Here is a 9,671-nt window from a genome sequence, read left to right as displayed (position 1 = left end):
ACTCATACCCATTTATTAAATGAATATAACCCATTTATACGCATTTATTTAAATAAGTATAAGTGGGTTAACTCATCTATACCTATTACTTAATTATGATTTATGATCCACCCAAAATTGTTTGAATCACCAATTTTAACATCTCTAATTTCGGCCATACTCCAACGGCACCAATCAAACAATTGAAAATCGCTGACAGATTACGAGAAAACCCACGCACTAAAGGAGCCAACCAGGGACCGCGATTCAGTGTTACTAAGCCCACTCGTACATTTAAATTGTCAGGGTAGGATTTGGAGCAACTGCTAGTGATCATAAAACTAACGGCATGTCTGGTTACAGCCACTCCAGGGCCTTGCCCAATTCTCAAGCAGTCCAAACGTCATGTCATGTTTCAGCCCAATATATTTAAGGGGTCGAGACAAGGCCCAGTGTCTAGATTCCCAAACCAACAGGATCCATCAGTTTTGCCTTGGGTAGTTCTTGTTAAGCGATCTGGTTTTTGTCTTCCTCACAGAAAAGTTTCACACAATGACAAAATTACAAAATCTTCTGAATGAGAAAGACAAGAAGGAAAGTGGTCAAGTCCTTTTTCGTAGAATGAACTTCATGCAACTTCCTCTCACAATTATCAGAACATCTTATGTTGAATTCTCTGTTTAAACAAAAAAGGAAATCGATCTCTAGAGAGAAATTCAACCTCAATCTTTATGTTTGCACTTTATTGGACAGGGCGTGTTAGAATAAGCACAGATGATATGATTAATTGCTGATTCATATCCTTTTCTTTCGGAAATGACAAGCTTCTAAAGTGCGACGATGCCTTCGCATCAGTGTTCCAGATCAAGTCTGCCGAAAGCCGATGGTCACTTCTTGGAGTGAGAGTTTCTGAAGTAATCAGATTCCCAGTTAACCATGCACTTTGTTTGCAACCTTTTTTTCATTCGGATTCCTTTGCGCCTGAGATATTTTGCCTTTGTTCCATTTCCGGTATCAAAACTACCGGTTAAGGAAGACCTTTCAAAGTTCTCTGCGCTGTCAGATTCAAGATTTGAATTCTGAACCTAATAGTTGAGGATAAAAAAAATATGAAAGGGGTGGAAGAGAAAAATATATATATATATATATCATTATCCTTATACTATATAAGAACGAGTTTAGGGTTAGATTTCAACCGCAGGGACGAGGCTATTTTGGGAATGTGAGAGTGTTTGAAGAGTAATTGGAACATTGAGTACAAGTCATTATAGCTTTAATTTCACTATAATTACTTATATAACCTTTCAGACATTTAAGGTTAGGGGCAGGTTTGGTATGTTACAATGTTTGGTGCTAAATTAAGTATCAAGTACAACTGAATAAAGCTTGTGTTTTGATAGAATTACATAAAAGTCCTTTTAATCATTTATTATACTAACATCCAAGCCTTCCAATTTCCTGAAACCTTTCTCATCCGTTAAGAAATTAATTGGATGTTTACATAATTGGATTTTAATTACAATTAATTAACTTAATTATTATCTAAACAATCATTATCATATTTATGTCACCATGTTTAGCCGATACCCTTTCTTCTTTTTCGATTTCACCTCTTTGGTTTTATTATGGCTATTAAATATTTGGTGGAATGCATAGCTTTTCCTTTAAATTGAGGTGAGTTCTTTGGATTTGTCTTCTTCGATTGTAGTTTTTTTTTTTTCTGATGATTGGTTTATTCAAGAACTCCATATAGTTTGCCTTTTGATACTTCTAATTCCAAAAACTGACTAATTGTATTGTTTTCCTTAGTAGATCTCAGAGATTCTGTCTCTGGTCAAAGTACAATTTGAGATAATGATGTCACTTTCTAAAATAATCAGAAAAGCAATTTTATCATCTTCTCTTTCTCGACCAAGGTATTATCTCTTTATTTAAGTCAAATAACCTTATTTCTCATGAACTTTCTCCTATTGTTCTTGACTCTAGGGATCTGTTGACTACATTCCAGCAGTTATGGTTCAAGTAGTTATTTTTTCATGTAATATGATTTGGAATTCAACTTGTGTTTATTTTAATTGGAAATTTTATGATTGTAAAATTTATTAACTTCGAATTTTGTACTTCATTGAAACTAAAAAAGAAAATTAATCATGATACATAGTACTAAGATGTCATTTGCACTCTATTTGCTTTCTATGTTATGATCTCGTTCTTGTATTATACTGTTTATATAGTTTCAAATACAAAAAATTTGTTTTTTTATGCTATCTAAAAGAATTTGTAGTGAATCTTGATGAGTTTAAATGCTTTAGCTACAGCACCATTTTGATTGCATTGTATTAATTCATTTACTCATAATTGTATGTTGTACAATGATAAATAATGTTTCTTGATTTGATTGAAGCAACTATTATCCGTAGTTCAAACGAGTCAATTAAGTAGAGATGTTATATTGGATACTTATACAAGTAAACATTGGAAATATCATTAAGCAGCTTCTACCTATAGTTTGCAATTCGAATTCATATGAGGAATTTCTTCTGATTTTAGCTACCATTTTCTATAATTTCAAATTTAGAAAATATTATTTGCACCAATTTTTTATAATCAAGATAGTTTCAATTCAGATCTTTAACAATTATGCAAATTTGAACTTATTTATGAGATTATAAAGAAATGCTCCTAGCAAAAAACACCAAATTTGAATAGTTTCTACAAAATTTTGAAAAAGACCACTTAAGTTTCTTATCTATCTATCATTTTTGGGCATTATTATCTTTGTAAGAAACATGTGATTAAGTCGTATTATGCCCACCAAATTATATAAATAGTTAGTCAAAAAAATTATTTTAGATTAGATTGGATGCAAAGTGATTGATGGATAAACTTGACTTGATAATTCAGGTTGAGCTTAAGTCGAGGGAGAAATCAGAAGCATTGCTTGAGGGATCTTTCACGAACATATATAGATTCGAGAGATGAAGGGTCCAATTGATATTTTAAAATGTTTTATCATCTTGGATAAGTTTTAGAAGAGACCTTTGGATACTTTTCAATTGCACTTCAAACATTTTTACATTTTCAAACTATCCTTATCTTTGCAGTTGAAATTCAAACATAACCTTTGATCACAACGGATTCTTATATAGTATAACGATAAGGATGTCTCATTGCACATTATTTTTATTGACTCACTATGTAACTTATGATTTTTCTATTAAAATCACATGATAAAATCATCATACTTCAGTTCTTATACTACAAAATATTAAACAATAATTATTAATTATCTTGAATCACAAGCACCAAATTCCCGCGCGTCGCGCGGGCTGTCCCTCCCTAGTATATATATATATATATATATATATATATATATATCGAAGAGAAGTCGTTTGTGACTAAGGGTCCGTTTGGTAGGGAGTAAAATATTTTCTTAGGAAAAAGTCTTCCACTTAAAATCTTTGACAGGAAAATAGTTTCTTTTCTCTATTGTTTTCTAGTGTTTGGATACTTATTTACAAAAACACCCAAGCCCGTCGTAATGATTGAGCCCATGTTACTGTGATTAACTTATTCCTCTTTTAACATCCTTGTCGGCTTTTCTTCTATCATCATCATCATCTATTTTCCCACATTTACATCTGTTGAAGAAACCAAAATCACGCATAGACATACTAATTATCATCACCAGCCTTCACCCAAATATAGACAACTTGAACAGTCCTTTGGATCTAGATTAGTTAATCTCCAGAGATTTGAGTTTGTCAAAATTTTTTGCCTTAGCATATATCTGTGTGTGCCAGAGACAAATAGAGGACAATGAAGAGGGTGCATGCGCAGGAGGAGGAGGAGGAAGCATGGCGACGTGATCGCTTGACTTCGCTGTTTCCATTTCTTTAAGATAGGGAAAATAACTTCAGTTTCTTTTTTGCGGAAGTTATTTTACGCCATCGAGCGTAAAATCTTTTCCAAAAGAAAATATTTTCCTATGTTATAATTAAACCAAACACTTGAAAATTAGGAAAACATTTTCCAGAAAATGTTTTCAGTCCTAACAAACAAACCCTAAATTAATAAGAAATTACATAAGTAAATTGATTTAAAACCAATTAAATGGTTATGATTGACCACCCGCAGGACATATAAAATCTCTAATTAAGGGGAAGGGTTGTTGTAATTTTGTTTCATGCTTTCTCAATAGGAGGTAGAATTTGTTCCTTCGGATAATTGTCACGTAAGAATTTGGCATGGGAATAAATGAGACATCTTGATGGCTGCAAATAGTGAGTGTATTGGCAGCGGACAATTCTTGTTAGAACTGTGCTTAAATAGGAGAAAGTTAACAAGCACAAAAGCAAAGAAGAAAACAAGAAAGGGCTTTGAATCTTCTGTCCCCAAATTAGTCTCTATCCCCTCTGTCTCTTCTTTGTACAGCTGTCACGTGTCTCTAATTTTTTGATAACTCAAACTCAAACAAACCGATAATAATCAATTAACAAGTTTACTCAAAACCAATTAAACCAATTCTTTTTTGCGTAGTACTCCCTCCGTCCCAAAATTTGGGACGTTTTTCGGGAATAGCACTTTTTATGCACAGTAAAATGGTGGACTGTACTTTTCATATTCTTCCAGTTTTACCCCTTGTCTATCACACGAAAATAGCCAGCCAAAAGCAAAAAGTCACAAGAATGGTGAGAGTGTGCATGTGTTGTGGTGGGCCATATGTAATTGTTTATTATTAGTTGATGGAATCTTGTCATTATTACTAAGGGTATAAAAGGAAAGTAGTAGTGAAAGTTGTTTGACTTTTGCCATGAGACTCTTATTTTGGGACAACAAAAAAGTGAAAACATGACATTAACAATGGGACGGAGGGAGTAGTATTTTTTTTTTATTAGGGTATTATATTTTGTCCTGCCCAAATGCTTAACCAGAATAATCATATAATCATAGGAAATCATACATATGATGATAGGAAATCAAATTTTGGAATGAACTTGAAAATAACTAGATATAGTCTTCATATTTTGCTGTTTGTTTGCTTGTTGTAAAAGTGTGAAATTTCAGGTTGTTTCTTGATATAATGCAAATTTGATGTCCTTTCTGTGGTTTTGAAATTTCTAAGGAGTAGGTTATTCAAATCACTTAGAACTTTACCAATAAGTTTAGAATAGACAGCTAGACATTATCTTAGGCCTTACAAAAAAATAAAATTAAATACAAAGGACTTACTTGGAGAAAGACATCTTTTATTTAGCAGGACTCTGGCATCAATGGTGTTTTAGGAAACTAGAGAAATAAAAAAGAAAAAAAAGGAACCTCAATTATAAGTGAGAATATATTAGGAAAAAAGAGATACACGATTTTATTATATAGTAACATATGTATATCTATATGTATTTAAAACAATTTGTGTACTTTTTGTATTATGATCTACACAGTTAGAAGCTAGAGTAGAATATGATGCTATTTCTGTAACCTGTACCATAGATCACCAGCAAAAACAACTAGCAGCAAGAATGACTTGATTATTGATTTTCATAATTATTTCTTCATGGAAAATCTTTTAAATAGCATCAAACTAGAGTCCATACATTAAAATTCAAAGTGAAGAGAAAATGGGAACTCCTGGGAGAGAATATCCAGCATCCACAATGAAATGATTGCCCGATACATAGCTTGAGGAGTCATGAATTAAGAACCGAACAAGTGATGTCAAAGCTGGGTCTAATGTGCCAAAGGTTCTTAATGGAACTGTTCTCTCTGCCACATTATTAATCCAGGGCTTTTTTACAAGCCCTTCGGTCAATTCAGAACTGAAAAGTCCCGGGCTTATTGAGTTCACCCTGATTTTGTACTCTCCCAATTCCAAGGCCATTATCTGTAATTTCGTTGTATCACCATTAAATATATAAGTGATAAGAAGCGGGGAAAAAAATGGCGACTTGAAGAATGAAGAGATAGAAAATGGACATGATATTGGTATATATCCTCAAATTTATTAGTGGTAAATCGTTAGAATCTTTTAATCATATGAAAGATAGATATACCCCTATATTTCGTTCCAATCAAATTATAGGAGTATTTAGGACGGTTGGAAGTGTATTTATGTATTTTCACATGATTAAAAATACCAAGGGGAATTCCATCAACAGATAGGGAATTCCAATAATAACTAAAACAAACCGGCCCTGAAAGAAAAATAAAAACTTTTAAATAAAGAAAGACATTCTTTTGGCAACGGATCTTCTATCCTATATTCTACATTACTCTCTGTTCCACTTTTTATTATATTGATATTTCTCTTTTATAAAAAATCATATTTTAGTTCTTTTTTGTTTCCTTAAGATCCAATAACTATTAATTGAGTAAAAAATAAATACAAAAATTTCAAAAGAGTAATATATAATAGAAAATTAAAAAAATACAGTAGAAAATTCATAAAAAATCCTCATTTTTTATTCATTTGATTTTTTGAGTTTGTTTAATTTTGTGTATTACCTAGTTAATAGTTACTGAATTTAAGGAAATAAAAAAGAATTAAAATATAATGTTTATAAAGGAGAAATAACAATAGAATAAAAAGTATGACAGAGAATGATATAAAAAGTAGGACAGAAGATCAGTTGCGCATTCTTTTAGTCAAAAGAGTTCGAATTATGACAAAGTGAAATGATAGACTTAAAGCTGCAAACCCCAATTGTATCGGGGATGCAAACATCCGAAAGCCATATTGGAGCTGAACAAAAAAGTGGTTGTTAGCTACAAATGCAAAATGATACGTGTAACGTGTTCAACACAAATTTAAGAGTTAGCATCAACTTGAAAATACTTGTAGTTCTTGAAATCTTACCTCTACTCAGTGACAATAATACAATCACATGTACTGATAATGATATAAGTGTCATATAGTACCTAAGTCGTAAACTATTAAAAAAAAAAAAGAACGACTAGATTATGATTAGAAAACAAGAGTGAATTGATGCCCTATATACCCAAAAATAAGCATGTACACATCTTTTTTATCTTTATCAAACATAAAAAAAAAATAAAATTAAAGAACCTATTGGAACATATGGCAAAAGATGATGATAGTATAGAACAACTACAATTATACATGAAGCAAAACCTCTTCAATCTGCACGTCTTAATAAGACAAAAGTTTTTGGCAACAAAATCAGTTTTTCATGCTTAACTCATTGATGCAATTAATTAAATCATATTAATCATACCCTTGTCATGGAGTCCATGCCGGCTTTTGAAGAACTATAGGCAACAGCACCGCGCAGTTGCGCTCGGTTCAGCCCAGAAACTGATGAAACATTAACAATACAGCCACCTCTGCATGCCTCACGCATATGCCTACCAACATACTTGGACACTAGCCAAGCTCCAGTCAGGTTTGTTCTCACAGTAGAATTCCATTCATTTTCAGTAAGATCCAGAGATGAACTTATGGAACCTGTTATAGACAAGGAAGCATCAAAATTAGAAAGATTACCAGTCTATATGAGGATTTAGAGAACCAGCTACTTAATTAAAACCTGTCTGTTTCTTATTCAACTTAGGTAGAAGAAGATGTGTTCTGCAATTCTGTTAAACTAGTTTTTTGTTTTTTTCTAATAATTAAAAATGCAGTCATTTGATTGATTTAAAAATCTACACTAATAACAGCAGATGCATGCATTAGATGTTCCAAATTGAATGGATCTCTTTCCAATGCATCAGTTACAGCAAATGGAATGGACCTCTTTCTAGACTGAAAAATTTTAAAAAGTAGAACTCTTGAAAGAATAAAGGTCTTAGATTCTAAACCACTTTTTCCTCTCTGTTTATTAAATTTCACCCCTTTCCCGCTAGAAAATTTTTTTTTAAAAAAAAAGAGTTGATAACTAGCATAGTTATTAAAACCAACTCATACATCAATTCAGCAGGAGGACTGGGTTGGTAGGTCAGTGACTTGACCGGTGGGTCGCTGGTTGAACCTTTGGGTCACACTATATAATAAAAAATACATATTATAATTAAATAAATATATAAATTATAATATAAGTTTAAAAATTTTTAAATGTTAACAACCCATAACCTATTCAGATTTCATAGTTCATACACACAAGCCATGCCTATGTGTGTTTCTTAGTTCATGAATAATATTAATATTATACACAAATATAAATGATAAATTTAAGTGTCAAAGAAAGAAGAAACTCTAATTTCCAAATCCTTTTTCAATCTTTCTCATCTAATTGTCGAGAAGACGACAATGCCCATAGTGGTATGACCGGTCAAACTAAAAAATTGGGTTAAAAGGTAATTTAAAAAAAAAACTCCAAAATCCGTTGAATTCATCAAAAACCGCCGAGTTTAGCAAGTCACCGATTCGACCGTTAAATTCAAACGGTAATCATCTGCAATTTTGATCCAATTGCTAAACCGGCTCGGTTCCATTACAAGTCCACCGGTTTAACCAATTCAACTATTGGGTTGGGTCGGGTTTAATAACTATGATAACTAGGATAAATTTGACTTAATAGTCGTGTGTCCTTTTTTAGTGATTTTGGAATTTTCTGTTGCATTAGAGATGGCATCACCTTTACCTAGTGACTGTCGTGCATGGCATGGCCATAATTCAAATAGTATATAACATAACTTGCATACCTCTTACACCAGCATTGTTAACCAAAGCATCAATATGTCCAAATGCATTCCAAGCCCTTTGTACCGACGTTTCAATGGTGGAGGCATCAGCTGTGACATCAAGTTCAACCGCCACAGCTCGAGTAGAATTAGGATCCAACTCAACCGGAGATGACGTGCTTGGAGAGGGAAATAGCTGGTTGATTTCGTCACAGAGAGACTTAAGCCGCTCAAGTCAACCGGCCTTGGCGAGGTCTAGGCAAAATTCTTTGCCAAGCCCAGAAGATGCACCTGTGACAAAAACAATTTTGCCATCCAAGTGACTCCATGGTTCAAACTGGACGCGGTCTCCCATTGTTGCTTGATGCTTGTCTTGTTAAATTCCTGGGGGTCCATTATATAGAATGTGTGAACGTAGTTTCTTGGTACTAGCAAGACTTCGACACGTTTCTCATACTTGCAGCACATGCATCATATGTTTGGGTTTTTTTCGTTTCTGAGTCACGTTAGAAATAAGTGTCTGGATTGGGTAAAGATCAGGAATTCAATCACTACTTGACTTGGTATCTTTAGTTAGACATCAATGACAATAGATGCACTCACCACAAGTTTTAAACCACACCTGTGAGAGTAGAAGCGATGGATTGGATGGCACAAGTAGTGTAGGTGAGAGATCCATATTCAAAACTTTTCACTTACGCTTAAAAAAAAAAAATCACCTGTGACTTTGGAGCTGTTGCTGGATAACTATAAGGGATAATTTCAAAAACCTCCCCTGAGGTTTCTGACAGTCTCACTCACCTCCCCTGAATTTTGCAAAATATCAGATACCTCCCCTGAACTTATTGTTGGAGTAACAAGATCAGCCCATGTCAGAAAAATGAGCATTAAAAAAATATTTTAAGGAGTGAGATGATATTTGTGTTCCACATATACCCTTTTTGCTTATCCACAACTTGAGCTAAAGCAAAAGCAAAAAAAAAAAAGTACTAAGTTGAACCAAATAGAGACAAATGCAAATGGCTTCTTCAAGCAATGTTACAATACTATTTATA

At 33.1% G+C, this 9,671-nt stretch overlaps 1 pseudogene; it reads right to left on the bottom strand.

The window, feature by feature from the left end:
* Positions 1-5,534: 5,534 nt before the first annotated feature.
* Positions 5,535-8,971, bottom strand: LOC113696572 (uncharacterized; annotated as a pseudogene).
* Positions 8,972-9,671: the final 700 nt, after the last annotated feature.

Source organism: Coffea arabica, chromosome 6e (genome assembly GCF_036785885.1).
Source record: "Coffea arabica cultivar ET-39 chromosome 6e, Coffea Arabica ET-39 HiFi, whole genome shotgun sequence".
NCBI lineage: Eukaryota > Viridiplantae > Streptophyta > Magnoliopsida > Gentianales > Rubiaceae > Coffea > Coffea arabica.
Note: the sequence above shows the minus strand (reverse complement) of the source record. Positions and strands in the feature narration are given on the sequence as shown.